Source organism: Varroa destructor, unplaced genomic scaffold (assembly GCF_002443255.2).
Source record: "Varroa destructor unplaced genomic scaffold, Vdes_3.0 BEIS01000004.1, whole genome shotgun sequence".
Lineage (NCBI taxonomy): Eukaryota > Metazoa > Arthropoda > Arachnida > Mesostigmata > Varroidae > Varroa > Varroa destructor.
The window spans coordinates 8,407,454-8,426,204 of NW_019211457.1; the positions used below are offsets into that span (position 1 = coordinate 8,407,454).

An 18,751-nucleotide genomic window follows, 5' to 3' on the forward strand; every position below is an offset into this window, starting at 1 on the left:
TTTATTCATATAGATATCTGATTTATGTCGATGGTAGCGACGTTGGCTCGAGGTAGCAGTTTTTGGGGTGCCTCTAACCCCCCGAAGATACGTAATTGGTCACCCTTTTCGAGCGAAGCACTATTGGCCTTTTAGTGTTACCAGCTGAAGAAATAAAATCATATATCTATAGGCAAAAACGCTAGTAGTCGTCCTCATAGATGGTCACAAGCCACGGGTCATCGCTAGCTGATTAGACCGAAGATATCAAACAGGGAATTTTGAGGACAAGAAGTTCCTGTCTGTCTTAGGAAATAAGGAAGGCGTACATTGCAGGGGTAAATTGTACGCCATCTGAGGCAATACTTGTTTAAGACAGGCGGCAAGCTACAAACTTGTGGCTGAGACTTGAACGAGTATTTCTTGTCCAGCTATCGTTGTTGTTTGTTCTTAACTGTGAATGCTATTCTACACTGGTAAGAAACTTGGAATTCGCATGATTTCGACCAAATTTAACCTTTAATCTCGTTACTCACCGCTTAATGATGTCTTTTGGAAGTCTAAGGTAGCTTTTTTTTCTCGACGTGAACTAAAGGTCCAAACTTCTGGTTCAACAGGAATTACCCCCATGGAAGAAGCCAAATAAGTGGGCTAATCTTTTGTAAAAGATCATACAATGCAGGTCAACGAGCAATCGTCATATTTGATTCGTATGAATCAACTGCTACTAAGCATATGGGACGTGTCTGCTTCTTTTTGGTTCCGTTATTGAATACGTTAATGAAGGACACCAGATGCTTTCCCATATGCCTACTTGTCTACGCTTTCCCTTCATCCCGAGCCGAAATTCATAAATGTCGCTTGCATATTGGTTGTTGTTGCATTGTCTCACTGAGAAAAAAGACGTCAGTCCACTCTTTCCTGCTTGACTTGCGACCGTCCGCGTAGCTAAGCCGACAGCGAATGCTCGTCAGACCGATGACAACTCACGGCTACAGCTTATGTAGCAATTTGAGGCTTTGCCAATCGACCTCATCGAATGGAAATCCCCGTAAATCAGAATACACTTCAGCTAAGCTTCATTTGTAAAAAAAATCATATCCAAAGTCTGCGTTCCCTAAATAACCATCGGATTACGACAGTGTATTCAATAAAAAGTAACTGTATCTGCGGCAATAGTGTCGCTGGTTTCAAAGTAACGAATAGATAACAAGCAGTGCTTACGAAAGAAAAATAGAGAAATTACAGAATATAGGTGCATCTATTTACTGCCTTCGCGAGAGCATCGTTCGAGGGGAACTTGAATCTCAGGTTCTAGTGTTAGAAGATGTATGACAATCGTTGCCTTACTCGTTCGTCGGCTTATTGTTGTGATTGTTGCTGTGTACGTTAACAACAATTGAAATTAAAATTCGAATAAAAAATGGGTTTAAACTACTTGAAATATGAATATACTACAGGGTCGGAAAAATGTCACCGCTAAAGACACGACAAGGCAGGGGTGCACATTTAGCTTTTATTGTTATTAATTATAAATCGTTTATAAGGGTATTGTATTTTACAGGATGTCCCGCTTATCTTGGGCTTTTTTTTGGATGAGCTATACCTTAATCTAGACATACATAGACCCGCTTCTTTAACATAACAAGAATATCCCTGACAGATGTTTATATGACAGATGTTCGTGACAACTGTCGCGAACCTTTGACATTCCATAATAGACCCATCGATAACTTCAAAGAATCCATCTGCTTTTAGTAGTTTAGCTTTGAAGCTGTGAAGGATATTGTACTCAGTCCACACGACATTGGGAAATCTATAATTTGGTATTGTTCATTGTCAGCATTAAAAGTATTCTTTTTAACCCTGAGGAAAACCAACGATCGTCGGTACGGTTGATTTGTACTTTGATGAAGAATAATCAATGCCTGATCGGTAAAGTACTGAAGACAGCTTGCCACTCTCTGGCCCTTCTGAGGCAAATGACACCCAATAAGGCTCGGTGCCTCAAGCTTAAGAAAGGCTTCCTCAAATTGAATATCATAATCTGTATCTAAATTGAACAGGAAAATTACTCTTGATGCTAATGTTTAGTGATTACAGCTTCTGTGATATGCAATTTAGTTTCCAGGTTGTAATTTATTGGGAACAAATAGATAATACGGCAGATGCTAATTATACATGACATGAGGACACTTTACCGTAGGAATTGTAGAAAAAGACTGCAGTTGTTCATAAATTCTGTGTACCGACGCGCTTAGGCTGTTTCCACCCACGAGGGGAAAATCCGTTATATTGGCAAATATTATGATCAACCGATAAGGCTAGATAAATATACGAATTGTGCTTATAAAAACGAAACGTTCCCTGCCTAAAAATCTGATTAAGTTTTTTTATTAATGGATTAACATATACCTGCTCACATTTTCGACAAGTAATCATTAGGAGTGCGGAGGGCAAAATCAATGGATCACAGCTCAGTTTCGCTGGGCAGCAGACATGGACAAGGGTCAGTGAAGCTTTGCAATCAACGATATCTGGAACCTCCGATATATATATACATACATACATGTATAATTTCGCATTCCTCCATCAAAAACTATAACACTATTAATGGAGTTCTATTAATGGAGGAACTGACGATAGTCTTATGGCGCAGAATGCGGGCCATACATTTGACACATTAGAATAACATCTTTGGGCCGTTACTTCCGGAAACGCAGCCTAAGAAGCACACATTTTTTATGGGTCTACGCTTCATTTGTGTTTATCTCAATGAAATGCTAGGTTATAGCGTAAGAGCTCATGAAACCGTTCCTGGGGTCACATCACGTGGTTAAGTTAAACCGGCGGTCTCCGCTATGACTGACATGATGGCGAAACTGGTCCTGCAGCCGACCTCGCACAAAACATTTTTTTGAAGGTCTTACGGCTTTTGTTGCAGTATCTAGAGAAACTTCATAGCCGGCATTTATGAAATACTCCAGGCTGAGAATAGACCAAAGAAAAACCGGACGTAGATACACAGTTAATTCTCTACTTAAACGAGCCACCGGTCCGCAGCAGCAATAGAATCATACACCGAACGAAACATTTACCTAGGCTCGAAGCCTAGAGGAGGAGTAACACAGAAATTCCAATACTCTTCTTTCAGGTTCCAATGCGAACAGTCTTATGGACTTCGGCAGCAGTCAACTTCGAAAGGTTAATGTTCCGTCGGTATTGTTTCACAAAGCGAAGGCGAGTCTCACAATCGAGGCATACGTGGGATGTTTGACGAAAGAGCACCGGCTATCCCAGACAATGCATCAAATACATTCGCGTTTCACATCCTTTTGAAAAACAAAATCGAGCGCCGACAGTCCCTATGCTCCTAGAGAACCTAATGTAATGTTTGACATAGACGGTGGAAAAGTCGTAAAGCTTAAAACCCTTGTTACTACTAAATAGAACGAAACTGAACAACTACGACGGGTAACAATTGTTATTTTCAACCTAACAGCTATCCTAGGTAATCACGTAACTAACCGGTTGTCGCGCCATTGTGACCAATATTCATAGAAATAATAAAGCTACAAAGGTTTCTGCCAAGTTATGAATAGCGTGGAAATTACTCGGAGTGAACTTCACGCAAACGTTCTCGTCCGTAACTTTCTTTAGTTGTGTACACTGTGTCAGCTTTACTCATTATAATTTCCATTGCAAGCCTACTTCGAGACGAGGTAACAACAAAGGCATTAAGCTACTTTTCCCGTCTTGTAAACACAGATCGAATAACTTAACAAATTTCACCCGTATACGTTCACCTAGCGAGCTAGACCCCAGTTGGGGCTTAGCTCGTTAATTAAATGCATACAGAAATACTAAAGGAATTATTTTGTCCTAACGTCACTTTGAAGGGTCGCGTTAGGACTACATGGACGGCACAAGGACTTCACTGATTTGCCTTCAATAAAATTTAGATTTTTTTAAAATTTCTTTAATATCGGATACTGATGGTAGTAACAACAGAGATCATCGCATCTACTTAAATGGCTGAAAAGCTAAAATCAGGTTATAAAAAGCAAGTTCACAATAGTAAAGTGCCAAATTGAATTAAGCGCTTTTTTCATAAATTTTCTTTTTATATTTCAAATACATTGTATAAATGTACAATATTATGTAATTCTTCAATTTAGCTTTTTAGCGCCTTTAAAAAAAACCTACCCAGAGGGCACTCGATTCCACTGTGAAGCTTTAACAGCCCCCAACATTTTTGCCTTTCAAGCTTTCATACTTTCCCTATTTTCCATTTGTTAAAGAATCTCACTCCGTAAAACGCGTCTTACTTACACAAGGCGCATTTTACGGATGGTCCATGTTGCTGTATATACCACTGGGATCTTTCATCAACGAGAAATAGCCTCAGCCTTTTCAGTTCTAGTACGTCGTTGACCTTCCTAGCTTGCCCCACAAACATTGAATCCGGCCATATTACCTGCATAACCTACTGAAATTCACAGCTTGCGGATATGACATTACAGAAGATAGACGCGTTCTCTATAACCACCACGAGGTATTATCTTGCGATCAGATTTGAAATAGCTAGCTAAATAGTTTCCGAGTAGAATTACCATTATTACTATGAAATTTGCCCTTTAAAAAGTTTACTCTCCTGTAAAACAATTGACCTGTGTTCCAACAAGGGAAGAACTCTTAATCGCCTATACGAATACGTTCCCGCAGATTCAAACTCTGTTTTGTGTAGCCTTCGTCGATATTCGTCCGATTCCGTATCTGCCTTAACGGTTTTGTGCCAGTTTCTAATCTAATCTAATGCATTTCGTCCCACATCCACTACATGCCTTGTCGCTTTCAAAGATAGTGAATTTCTCCCTCATAATACTTTACAACTTTTTAGTAGAAAAATAAAGAAACCGCATATAGATCCCAAAAACAGGCCTAGAAGACTGGCCTAAACAGTAACCGAATGGCTGAAGTCGTTTCTAGGGCCGTCGCTAAAATATTTATATGATATAATAATGAACAGATATAATACTGCTAAACATTTGTCAATGCAGGCGGTTTAAAAAAAGCGTAGACAATTCATACAGGCACTTTCATAGGCTACATTCATAAACGAGTCATTTTGCGTCAATAACAGCAGAAAACGAAGGCATTATTTCCTCTGTATCGTTAGCAATCGTACATCAGTTGGTTTACATCAAGGTCAAGTGGTCCTATATGTTTCGTCTAGGTTAGCGATATATGGAGTCCTTTGTGGAACTGACCGTGTATTACGTAAGGCTCTGCTCTAGTTATACGTTCCCTAGATTCAACTCACGCTGTTTCCCTAACTCACCTTACGTTACACCTCATATTCCCGCAAACTATATTGCCGTGCTTATTTATTAAGTGCATTTTTCATACAATTCGGTCAGCTCAATGAGGTTTTAGCCCAGAGAAATTCTTGCTGTTTATGCGTATGTGTACCTGTCCAGCACCTCTCGTTTGTTGCAAGTCCCAATGCAAAGACCCAAAATAGAAACAAAAAATGAGCTAGAATTGCATCTTAAAGTACCTACCGCGTATGCGCTCAGCTTTTGATAAGATTCTCCATCAAAAACGCCTCTTTTAACCTATACCAGCCTAGAGTAAATGGAACTGATGGAACATCTCTGTATAATCGCAAAGGCTTTCCGTATTCGAGCGTCTCGCTAAATTTCAGCTTTTGCTATAAGGGTGAATTTGACCAGCTTCGAAAACAATTAAAAGGCTTTTCAAGTACCATGGGAGACAAATGCAGATAAATCTCTTGGACAAACGCTGTGTTAAGCGGGCACTCCCTCAATTTAATCTACGCATTGTAGAGGCGGAAGGCATCTGTTTAAATTACGAAGTCTCAAAGCTTTCTTCTATTCGAAAGGCTTAAGCTCGCTAAATTGCAGAATTCGGCCTCGACTACGACCGCTAATGGTTGGACTAATGAATGGAAGCTAAAAAAACTAGCCAACGCTAGACTTAACTTAGAAAAAAACGTTTTTTTTTCCAAATGCTTTTTTTATTTACACATTCGCAACGATAGCAGCAGCGGCGGCGGAGTTTAACTTAGCAACATTTTCCCATCCGAGTATGTCCTAATTTGACACGTTCCTTTATCCTAGCTTTATCCACTGTCGGTATTTACGTTAAATAGCACGTTTCGAGTTTGACATTCACTGTAGCCATTAAATATTATTCTGTGCCGCGGGGCGTACGAAAATCGAAACTTGTTATTGATTCGTGAATGCCTGAGTTAATTTTTTCTCAGTAAGTAACGATGATAAAAACAGAAAAACAGTGAATCTGCTTCCAACGATTACTATTTGTGGACGCACACGCAACCTGTGTTTACGTTCACTTACAGGCTTTGTTTATGTACAGGCGAAAATCAAATAAGATTTCACTTTCTCGCTAGCCGGAAAGCCTAGCGTAATTACGCGAATACGCAGCGGAGAACGGAGAACAGTTATGAGAGTAAGAAATACGGAGATCTCTAGGAGTGCGTGGCCATTTAACAACGCCGAGGTCACGGCGATGTTAATCAACTATCTATAAGAGAGATTAATGAACCGTTTTTGAAATTGCGTATTGTTCTAACTGTTTCTGCTAATAGCTTAACGCTTTCTTGGTGCAGCTGTTGAATTGTAACTACGGTAATGTTAATATTACGATAAACGATCAAGCTCGCGTCGGTATCGTTTCTGTATCGTGAGCCGAGCTTCACATAGACCTAGAGAAATAAGAACTCCTCCTTGAAAAAGATCTTGGCCATGATGCACATCTTCTGTCTCTTGCACTTCTGCGTTCTGTTCCATTTGACTCACGACATTGATTTCCATTTTGAAATTGTACAGTGGGGTGAGGATTCTACGGCGGGCGGGAATAGAGTTGATATTTCCACAGCAATCGGCCCATACTGGGAAAAAATGAATATGTTTGTAGAAGCTTTGTACGAGACAAGCCGAACATCTGACTGAAAAATTGAAGCTTCCCGCGCAGCGTAGACCGAAAAGTGCTCGAGTCTCGAAAACCAATTGGAAGCACCGAAAGCGAAAGATGTCAAGAAACATACCAGCTCGGTGCATGAGAGGCCGCACTTAAGTGCGTCTCTAACTTTTCGAATAAACAGAAAATATCGGAACCGTTTGACTACATGCGAACAATCGATTTGGTATTGTAGCCACGAATGTGAAACTTCATATATCCGTACGGAGGGTAGCTCACTCAACAACTGTATAGCTCTAGAATTTGCATGCCTGTTAGAAGCCTCTTGCAGGACTCGCTTCCCTACACTAAAACCATCTGTGGATATTCGTTCAGGTCTCCAGAGAAAATCAGCGACGAGGTTATAGATGTTGAGAACATGTTGGGGGGTGTCGGGAATGTTTTGACAACCTACAGTTAGTGTGATGCGCATCTTTCAACAATAACACGCGAAGTTTTGAAGATTTCATTAATCACGTTCTCAAAATTAATTGAGTTCAGTTGGCCGTAACTCGACGTCATTAGCAACGTTTATCGCTAATGACACGCTTACTGGAATAGTGCCTTTAAGGATAAACAAATCCCAACAAGCAAGAACAGATCAGCAAGATTACGTACTCAATTGGCAATCTAACTGACATACTAACCATTATCCTGTTCACCTTAGTCCTGAAAAGATATGTACAGTGACCAGCTATTTGCCCGAATGTCATCTCCGTTAGCACCGGTTCGATTGCCCTCTGCTAAACGCTGAGCAGGGCGCGACACCTCAGCCTGCATGCCACAAGGTAAGCAATTGACCTAACTGACGGCTTCTTTGTCGGCCGGTACCGTAATTGTTTTCCCAAACATCTCTCGGGGTAAAGTTATCGCGGCGAAACCTGTCACGTGAACAATATAAACAATATATGAGAGAAAACAATGAGGAATACTGAGGCTGTTCATATGCTCGCATAATGATATTACCCGTTTTCAGATTTTAGGCCCAGGAAATCGGTCATGCCCAACCTGCAAAATTGGCAGTTTTTAACGGTTAACGTTATCAAATTAACTCGTTGATGTCGTGTTATAATTTGAGATGCTGAAAACGCTACGACACGCTATATTCATTACCCAAATTGAGGTCAAGTGTCTGGTGGATCAGGATCTGCTAGATATCTGCTTATGCGGGCTGGCCTAGTTCATGCGTCCATTACGCATTGATTTGTACAACAGAACACATGAATCTAACAGAAACACATGCCAACTGATAGATCTTTATATTCTCCCGTTCAAACGGTTGCTTTTTCATGGTTAGTTTTAGTCTGTGAAGTGAAGTACAGGTACAACAGCCCTTACATCTACACATCTATCGTTGCTATCCGAGAACGGTAAGAAAAACTTTTTTGTTCGAAAGCTTTCTAAGACGGGACTTCCTGTGACCTAGGTTATAAACATACGCGAAACAAATACGTTTTTCATTGCACAATGTAATTACTTCCATAAAAAAAAAAACGGTAACAGAGGACCATAATGATCTCCTGTTCTTCGCAAGAATAACATGAATATTACGATACTGCCTCATCATATTATATCAGCTGTTATTAGATTATTATCGTATTATATATATATATTTAAATGTCGTAAAGTACATGTGTAGGTAGCTAAATTTCTCTTTAGTCGACTGAGTCACTTATCTGTAAAGCATTGCTTAAACATTGAACACGGTTACCCAGTTGCGTATCAGTGCCGTTGGATTTGATCGAACCTACTATGTGATTGACGCTTACAAAGAACCGTACATATTTTATAGGCCATAATTTACGTAATTTACGTTTTGATAAGAAATTTGGCTCCAATACGGTGCCAGACAACATGTGGAGTTTCAAAAATTCGAAATTCTATTCAGAAAATTCGTTGAGAGTTTGTTTCTCCTGTGGCTAAAAATATTGTTACAACTGATTGTTTAACCACACGGATATATGCGATAATTAGGTTTAGTTAAGCTTTAATAATGAACTGAGAGCTACACAGCCTGCAGCGGAGGGATCGATCAAGTATCGCCTTTACTCGGTGACGAAACGCGATGGAAACAGCAAAGGTCTAGCGTGAAAGGGCAAAGTATCTGCAACTTCCCATCTGTAGGTGATGATGATAGCGGCTGCGTAAGTAAATTTAAATAGCCCATTGGGTCAAAACGTTGACGCTTTAAGTCATCTTTTTTTCTCTTGACAAGCAACAACTCTCGCGAATTAAACATTAGAAAATCGTGCACGATTACCACTGACTTGATAATACCAGTAGAAGTTCAGATTCGAGTGGCCTGATAGTTTCGTTAGGAGGCTATGTCCTGCCCGTTCATCGCATATTGCTATTCTGACTTGGTAAGTTGCCGTATACCTGTGAGAGAACAGTTAACTTATTTTTCACCTTACACATAGATCAGTTGGCTAAACCTCATTGGCATTGAGTATTACTCGCCGTCACAGTCGTAATCAAAAAACAAACCGTAGTTCATCCTTGCTCATAGTGGCCATTTACGACCGATATTCCATTATTGCAACTACCGATAGACGTATCGACTACGTAGACATAATAGATTTATAGTACTCATAATAGCTAATTATAAGAGCAATCATTTCCAGCGATTCGCAAGTTGGGGCCGGCTGTATTCGGCGAAATCGCTTCAAACCAAATGCCCCAATCAAACGGACACGGCAAACGCAAAAGTTACGCCAGAACACGTTAGTGATCCGTTTTTTTTTATGGTGCATACCGTCGCTTACGACGTCACATAGAAACCCTGCCCAGACATTTATAATAAGAGAAAATCATCGATGCACTACTCCATGCTGACGTAACATCGCTTTGATTCTTAGAAATAGGGAACAATTTGGCGTTACGAAGTGTGCATTATACATTATGATGTAACGATATCTACGTATAGTGCTTAATTGTAACAGAAAGATACATTGGGATGTAATTGTAGGAATTATAGGAGTTATGGGAAGGGAAAAACGGAAACCAAAATACACTCTAATTATGCAATTTTTTTTCTGAAATTTTAGCATTTTCTGAGATTTCTGAAATTAAAGCAGCATTTTCTCACGTCAAAACGTTGGCGACAGTATTTCCTGCGAATAGATAAACGTATGAACTTCATGACATTTATCAATGACTATATTATATATTCCAGACGCCACTTTGACCCATAAAACATGTCCACAAGACCTGACTAGCGGGAGGTCTTGCAGTAAGATAGTGTAAACAGGAAAGAAGCAAATTACTTTTGTTTTTAACATACTACGTATACATGTTAAAAGGTCCCACCGAGGGTCAACTGACTGATCCTCTCCGTGTCTAATACGCCTTTAGCACAGTATGTTAAATTAGCTCGTGGGCTTTCACATCCCAGACGGTCCACTTTCAGTCGATGATAAAGACACGATTCAAAAAACAATTTGATTTAGGGTACGATTACAGTAGTTCGGTATTCTGGTCCCAGAATACACCTCGCCGCCGCGATCGAAAACCAGGCCTTTGGGACAAAGGATAGAAACTGCGAGGGTTTGATTAATACGGGCTTTCCTGTATTAATCCCTTCCTGTATTTCCGAAAGAACAGTATTGAAATGATAATGTTGTGTGAAAATGCAAAACTGTAAAATTCGCTTTATTCGATTTTGGCTTTCAATATTCAGCGGGTTTGCTTGACCTTTATTTTCCGCGTCAGCATAAACCCATAAACTTTGGCTGCCAGGTTGTGGCAGCACTCACTGCTTGAGCATGATGTGTTACTTCTCTGTTTGTAATTAAGAAAATTATCCCCAGCTTGAGAAGGTGTTGCAAATGTTTTTTTTTTTTGTTTTTTTTTTTTTTGTAGGCCAGCAGTTAATTGCTGTGTAGGATTCATATATTATAACTTATCTCCGCTTACGAACACCAGGTAGCGGCGCCAGGCAGGATGTTGACAAGATTCTAATGTGCGAGGAAGGATCCCAATCGGGCGCATGTGTACAGGATTAACGTATGTGAATAAGTTAGGGATGACACTGATGTTGATCGACTAGCGAACTTACTAACACTGTCATTAACTAGCGTCGTAAAATAGGCACTTAGTTTAACTTAAAATATACTTGAATTTAAAATAGATCGTATGCATCGTCCGAAGCCTTAACGATGCGCTAATGGCCGTCATGAACGTTTAGGGAGGTTGTGTGCGACTAATTGTTGAAGCAGTTCTTCAGGCGTTAGAATTACGTGCTAATCAACGGTACGGCTCTCCGCAGAATTTCCTTTTGACACGGCACATGTACGTAATATTTGTTTTGTTAGACAATTAATTCTCAGCGGTAGCCAGTCTCGTATTCGATTTTCGTTGGCAATCGCTCTACCGCGTGTGCGTTTGAGATTTGTCACAGCGAGCGCTGGCGGGCGATGGTTCCATTAAAAGTAAACATTTGTAGGTGGCGTTGTAGGCAAAGGCTGAAGCGCTTAGAAGTCATAAGTTCTTATCGCTTTCAATCAACCAAAAACATGAACGAGCCACAAATTCGGCGTTAGAGGTAATCAAGATATGACTCAGTCGGTGCGATTCTTACAACAGGTAAAAGTCGACAGAATTCGGAGGAACGCCCGGGCTTGAGGCTTCGCCGGGGACTGACAATTCTGTCGCACGCATATTGCCTGTAACAGCCGGAAGTCGCTGGTTGAAGTACCGTAATGGAGGCATACGGAAGTGCCTAATGTCAAACGTTTTCCTCTCTACTGGCCGATTTTTATCGATAATTAGAGCTGCAATGCGGACCAGCATTTGTCTGTCCGCGTTATATTTTACAAGTATTATAGGTTCCGCCATACTGATCGTCGATGTTTACCTGCTATTGCAGCAAACATCAACGATCAAACAGCCGCATAGGCTCGATATTGAACAGTGTTTGAGGAACTCATCTGATCGCAAATGAAGCCAGTCTATATTCAATTCAAATCAAAAGCAACGTCAGAAATAGATTTCGGTACAATAAGCAAATGAAGCTATCGTATCCGTTTCAAAAGGAACAAAATGTACAGTGGTTCTCGATAATTCGATTAGTTACAGGGGCTTAACGGCACAATATATAAAAATCTACGGTAAAGATGGATAGTAATCTTAATAGGGATATAAATTATCACACTAACAATAGCACTATTCAGCGCTAAGGCACAATTAGTTTATGTTAGGTAGACTGATTAAAATGGAGGCCAGTTAGAGTAAAGAGGGATGTGGGTTGAAATCCTCCAGCGCTATTATAATGGAAATAATAAGGAACGTTTTTTTGTTAGCAGATTCCATAGAAAAGTTTAGGGTTTTAAGGAAAAAGGAAAATAAGTTCTGGCGTAAGCACTGGTAACAATGTTCGATGGTGAGGGTGTAAGAGAACTTTAGCGGTAGACCGAATGACGATATCGTTAGGATTGACGCAATAGGGGTAGTAATTTTAATTTTAAATATATGTTATATGTGCATATTTTTAGCGCTTGTTTACAGTATCTGAGCAAGTTTTTTGAAATCACGTTTTTAGTATGGCATCAAAAATTGGTCTCCTATAGGAATCTAAGGCTCGGATGGGACTTACTGGATTTATCTGGGGTTTACCCAATGGAGGGGTTTCAGATAGACTGCTTAGTTGGCTAAGAGACAGAAGCAAAGCCATTGAAGTGTGAGATTTATGAAGTATTGGGAAAGATATGAAGTGGTGAATGGTAGGCAGAAGGTCTTAGCGATTCCTAAGATGGCATACAGGGCTATGGATTTTTCAAAACAAAAAAAAGATATTTCACATAATAAAACCATTCGAACCGTGCGGTGCGGGCCGTTTTAACATCTGTGCAGTACAAATTCTAACACAATATAGCTGCTATGAACTTGCCTGACCGTCTGCTATCCCCTTTCTCGTCTTGTAGCATCCGTGCCTTTACAAAGTAACATGTAATTTGGTATAATGTATGCGATATATGTTAGGTAGACTTAACCTTGTAAGTTGGACACCGAGAACCTGTAAAGCTTTCATGGCACCCTGTCGGGACTAGGCCTAAAGGGCTTTTGTTTTATCGAGGCCACGCATTTATGACGTTCCGTTGCATGCCTTAGATTTGCTGAAACAATAGATAATAAACACCCAGTACCTCTTTCTCAGCTAGTTCCTTAAAACTTCACTCAACAACAAAACCTTTAAGTATGAATTGGCTTTGTTTTGAAACGTTATAGTACGTACAAACGTACGCACGAGTGGTGGATCACGTGACATTTGGTATAGTTTAACCACCACTATAGAGTTGTTGTTATTATTAATGTCATTGTTATCAGTTGTAGTTTCGTTTGACAACTATCACCGTATTGAAGCCCCGATCCAAAATACATTATTGTAGAAATTTTTAAGAAACATTAAATAGTGTTTCTTAAAAATTTCTACAATACTTCGCTTATATAATAATAACAACCACTTCATTGATCCCTACTAATTGTACTGCTCACGCCAGCCACTTGCGCCTTTTATTAGTCCACTAAAACAGAGTCCAGCAGGTCCTGTTGCCATTTCAGGAACATCGTTCATCGATAATGGGATTAACAATAGGCACAGCTAGGGTGACGGTCGACATCAGCATACTTACAAATCCCCTCGGCCACCCATCTAAGACATTTTGAACTGGTGATCAGCTTGGACAACAGGGTAATAAACAGATCGCTAAACAGCCTATAAAGGGCTCAATGGCAATGGGCAGATGAGACAGCAAACCATATCCGCAAAACATGGCCATTATGCTTTAACAATGACAATCACAAAAATATTGGAACTTGAGCTAAAAGACGCTGTAGTAAGTATTGAAGCGGACGTCGAGCTCAAACGACATCTGACGGCGCTACCGCAACGCTCACAGCGTCAGTAGCAGATCGAATCAACTTACAGTTTCAAGTTCAAGCTGCCACGGCGATTTATGACCGAATACGGAAGCTCACTTGCCTTGTACATTCGCAGCCATATTTCATCATTGTCATATATATATATGGTAACTAGTCTATACGATTTGCTTCGATTGTATAAGTAAACCTGGGCCACGATTTTAAGTTAACGTACTAAGGCGCTGGGGCGTGCATCGACTCTCGCAGGAATACATGGCTGTGGTATACGAATACGGCTAGCCTATTTGCAGACATGCAATGAGGTGTGCGTTAGTTATAGTCTGCACCACATATGATTCTCTGCTGTGAACCTGTGAACGCCAAACGAGACTAGGTTTAAGTTCGAAACCGGGCGTGGCCACACACTTAATTTCGTTTGGAAAGTGGGAGCTATCGGTCGCTTGAAACAAGTAGCAAAACGCAGTACCGGGTACGCAGTAGAACGGGAAGCATTTATCTAGTTCCAGCGTCAGTGTGCAGCTCTAGTATGCACCAAATATCAAAAAACTACAAAGTCGATTGAAACGTTTCAGCCCTACTGTAGCGGAAAAAAAGAAAAATCATCATCGTAGAACAAACGAAAAAAACTCTATGATCGAGTGCCCTAAAACATGTTACTCGATTTATTTTAGCGCGAGAGCGTATAAGAGATTTGCACTCCGTATTATAACCTCTGGATTATTTCTATCAACTGGAATCTCGTAGCACTTTCAAAGATTCAGGTTCGACCAGTTTCAAGCTGCCGATAAGATAAAGGTGAGGATGCGGAGACCAATTGAATATTCTCCACGCACAATCAGCACCCCCCAAGATCAACGTCTGTCGAAATCGTAGTAGCGCCTAAGTTCAGACCACTCTGCGACTTTTCAGATCCAGACTTGGGAAGTTACTGGCGACAATCTCCTAGTCAGAGTAGGATAACACTTTGCTAGTCTCTCAGACACGAACGTGTCGAAATGCTGAAGCTCGTAGTGGAGACTTGGATAAAATCTTGGCGAAAATTCACTTACAACTTGCCAGAAAATCCCTGGTTAAGAGTGTTGAGCATAACGACGACTAGATAGTAGCTTCGATTTATACTACTACTACTACTACATAGATAATTACGATGGCAGTTATAATATAACGAGGATAATTTGCGCAAAGTTCACATCGAACTGACTGATGCACAAGTATTAAACCAAAAAGATTTCCGACGAAGACAGTAGTGAGTCAGGACTAAATTATTTCACCAGTATCTTCATAAGGACTTCAGCATTGAACAAGACAATTTCGCAGAATCGAGTTAGTGTTACGTTTTTTTCCATATATAATTAAGCAACAATATGGCCCAGTGTCCGGCGACCGTTGTTCCTCTGTCTAACTGATTAGCCCTGCCACGGCTAGCAATCCCAAGACTGCTTCTGCCCAAAACTTGCAAGCGGTGCGGATGTCTGATACGCGGTACGGTAGTCATCTAACAGAATCAACATAACAGAAGCGTCTCGTATATCTAGTAATTATCTAAATGTTTTTCTGTTGGCGCTCAAAAACGGATCGATTAGTTGCAACTTGACGTTACGTTATTTACAATAAACACTGAGCAGTATTATCAATACGGTTGAACTGGATGCCCGCTTCCCCTGTACTGGTTTAATCATCCCGACCCCTTCGTATATGAGCCTCACGTTCCAGCGTAGTTACTTTAGCAGAACAATCAACTGAGTAAAATTGCCACTCTGTACATCACCTCACTGGAAAGTATGACCCGTCGTTTATTGCTTCTGATATATTTGCGCCTGCTACTAAATCCACATAAAGTTCGACCAGTATGACAATTTGCGTTGCAATGCAACACGTATAGGAGGACCCCTGCGCCGATTCGCTCATTCGACCCAATTATCGCTGTGTCATAACATCGAAAAACTTCTAGACGTAAAAAAACTATTGTCTAGTATTAGGGTGGTGTGAACCTGCGAGATACGCATGGTGCTTATCATAAACCCCTGATATTGAGCACAAATGAGCCGGCCAGGTAGAGAGTGATCTCGACATGGAATTTCTCGTATCGAGGTGAAGCGAACAATTGTGACGGAGGGTGTTCGGCTACGAAGAAAAATGTTACTATTCCATGTGTAATTTCCGCCACCGACAAACATACTACGTACGTCAAGAAAAACATGTACAACTGACATCACCGTAAAATAGTACAAAAGAACTTTGCAAGAAAAAGTTACCTCCTATGGCAAATAACAGATCCCAGCCCAGTGAAGAAGTATTTCGTTAACGCTTACCACGTCCTTCTGAGTGTATATATACAAAATACGTCACCACATTTTACCAGTTCCCATAACCTCTCATCCGTGAACGAGACAGCCAGATGCAAGTATGCGTATGCTACTAATGTTGACTTTTGTTCGTACATAGATCACGTAACGTTCTACTTGTTTAACGTTTTTTTAACGTACTTGTTTTCTACAAACTTGTTCATTTTTCCTACGGTTGGATCGGATCGCGTAAGGGTGAACGACGTTCATTCCATAGCTTATCGACAACCTACGACAATTGTTTATACAGGACTGTCAAAAAACCGATCTTGCATTTTGAAGCCAACTCACATAAACCCAGTTATCTTTTTAGCTTCATTAAAAATTTATAAATATTGCTCAAATGGTACAGTACAGTCGTTCCCAGAGAATGCTAGGCCCTGTTCCGGCTCAAAACAGAGTATCATTAAAATCCCAGTCACTACAATTATCTTACCTGTATCATTACGTAACGAACATTGACTCACCTTGAGAAATTCCAACAGATATTAGATTATAATACGGTGGATTCAACAGCTCATAGAGATGGAAATTAGAGCTTATATCGCACCCCGCCCTTAGACACTTCTCACGAGTGAGTCACATTAAAGCTTACGTAGCACTGCGCGTTACTGAGTTCGAAAGTAACCTAATTGTGTGAGGTTACCTCACTGGATTAGTGGGTTGTGCATTACACTGATGTTCCTATCTTTATTTTTATGGTGACGGTGCTGCTAGGAGTAATTTCTTGCATTTTCTGAAAAAATGTTCTGAAATGACAACATCAGCTAGACGACAAGATAACAACAAAACGTAACGCGCAATTGGTAACAGTTTAGGTCTCAGACACAACCCTCTACGATGCAGTCCACATAACATAGGTCTCTTTGCTGCGGATGCTATATGGACAGTTTTGATCTGCCAATTAAATAAGTTTGATCACTTGTTTGCTTAGTTTTGTATTGTCTTTAGGGTAATCCAACTTTCCGCAACTTCGGAATCAACTGGAACAGTCACGATCGATGTGACGACCCCGGCGCTAGAATGCAGTATGGTAAATTGGTAGACTGGCTAACGTCGTTCACTGCACGTATTTAAAACGAGTATGGGCCATCCGTTCTTTCGAATCACGCACACATACACAATTATACAATAGTACCGTCACTTCACATAGAACTACTCCAGGCACAAATTGATTGTTGGTCAAAGACAAAGTCTTACTGAGTTATTTTATGAACTCTGTTTATGTAAACAAAGCACACGCGAGCGACCGACCGACCGACCCTGGGCTCCCTTCCTGGTCCTGATTTCACTGGGCCTTATGCCTATATATTGGGTAGGCCCACGCCGGTCGTACAAATCTCGAACTGTCAATAGATGGTATTTTCCACTTAGACAATTCCAGCACAACAACTTTGTTCTTTTTTAACGGTTACGAAAATGCTCGCATTCGTTAGTTGTACGCGTTTTTCTTGTCTCGTCAAACGCTTTCAATAGATCGATGAGGATACAGCTCACGGACAGAAGTCCGATGAGGTCAATCCCGCTCTACAATCAAATCTAGCGCACCTAAATTATATTGCCTCTGGCTAGCTGTTACGCCTAGATCGCATCGCAGACTTTTCAATTTCCCTTTTTCTCTTCCCCTAGGTATGCGAGTAACGACGAGCGCTTATGTTCGATCCGCGTAGCTCCATTGCTGCATAATGGTACGACAGCGTACGCTGTATTAGTACAGTTTGCGGTAGACACAAACGCCCGAGACACCGGAACTTTTGCCAACGAAACTGTGTTGAATTGCTGAGATGTCCCCAGCGAAAATTGGTTGCAGCGGGCTGGTGAGCATGAAATTTCGAGGGTTTTTTTTTCTTAATATACGAAAAAACAAGATAGAAGAAAGTCAGTTGCGCTTGCGCTGATAAGTCGTCGCTCAGTGCGTCCACGGATACTCGGCCCTACGCTGTCCTTCTACTGACTGCCTCGTTCAGCCGATCTGCGGCTCAGTACCAACCTCCACCGCTATGTCCAGATAGTTTGTGCTGGGCTCGTTTAGTGGCGCTGCAAACAGCGGGCTACGACGTAGCCTCTCGTAGGGTCTCTTTCTTGGCTGCTTGTGTACGTGTCTGGGTTTGTCTGGCTTCGTGTGTGCAGTGTTGCGTGCAGATGTGTATATATTGATATGCGTGCGTATATATAACATTATGGTTGGTGGCCCGCGCAACCCATCTTGCCTGGGTTGCTCCCTCCCCATGGGGTTGGGTGTGTGTATGTGCGTGTGCGTGTGTGTGTGTGTGTATGTGTATGCGTGTATATGTGTGTGTGTGTGTGTACGTGTATGTGTGCGTGTGTGTGTACGTGTATGTGTGCGTGTGTGAGTGTGTGTGTCGTTGTACGGGGGACCATTTATGTGGGAACTTTGTTAATGGCTGCAAGATTCGGCTGCAGTGGTCACCTGCCGCTATCTGAACAAAGCCGGATTGCAGGCAGTAGACAGATATGAGGGGGGTGGAAGCAGTGCTTTGCCTCGCAGAGTCTCGTCGCCTAAAGGAGCGCGAGGGCAAAGC

At 41.1% G+C, this 18,751-nt stretch overlaps 2 long non-coding RNA genes across 3 annotated transcripts; one reads left to right on the forward strand and one right to left on the reverse strand.

Moving 5' to 3' along the window:
- Positions 1 to 1,530: 1,530 nt before the first annotated feature.
- LOC147755803 (uncharacterized) lies at positions 1,531 to 17,844 on the reverse strand. The gene is made up of 3 exons (XR_015327321.1): positions 16,676 to 17,844; positions 7,632 to 7,865; positions 1,531 to 2,967 (listed from the first exon to the last, which is right to left on the reverse strand). It is a non-coding gene; the product is annotated as an uncharacterized LOC147755803 (long non-coding RNA).
- On the forward strand, positions 9,070 to 17,951 carry LOC147755804 (uncharacterized). Of its 2 annotated transcripts, none has more exons than XR_015327322.1 (3): positions 9,070 to 9,347; positions 10,846 to 10,989; positions 11,569 to 13,485. It is a non-coding gene; the product is annotated as an uncharacterized LOC147755804 (long non-coding RNA). The 2 variants fall into 2 exon arrangements; XR_015327323.1 differs by lacking the exon at positions 11,569 to 13,485 and adding an exon at positions 17,838 to 17,951 and having other exon boundaries at positions 9,106 to 9,347.
- Positions 17,952 to 18,751: the final 800 nt, after the last annotated feature.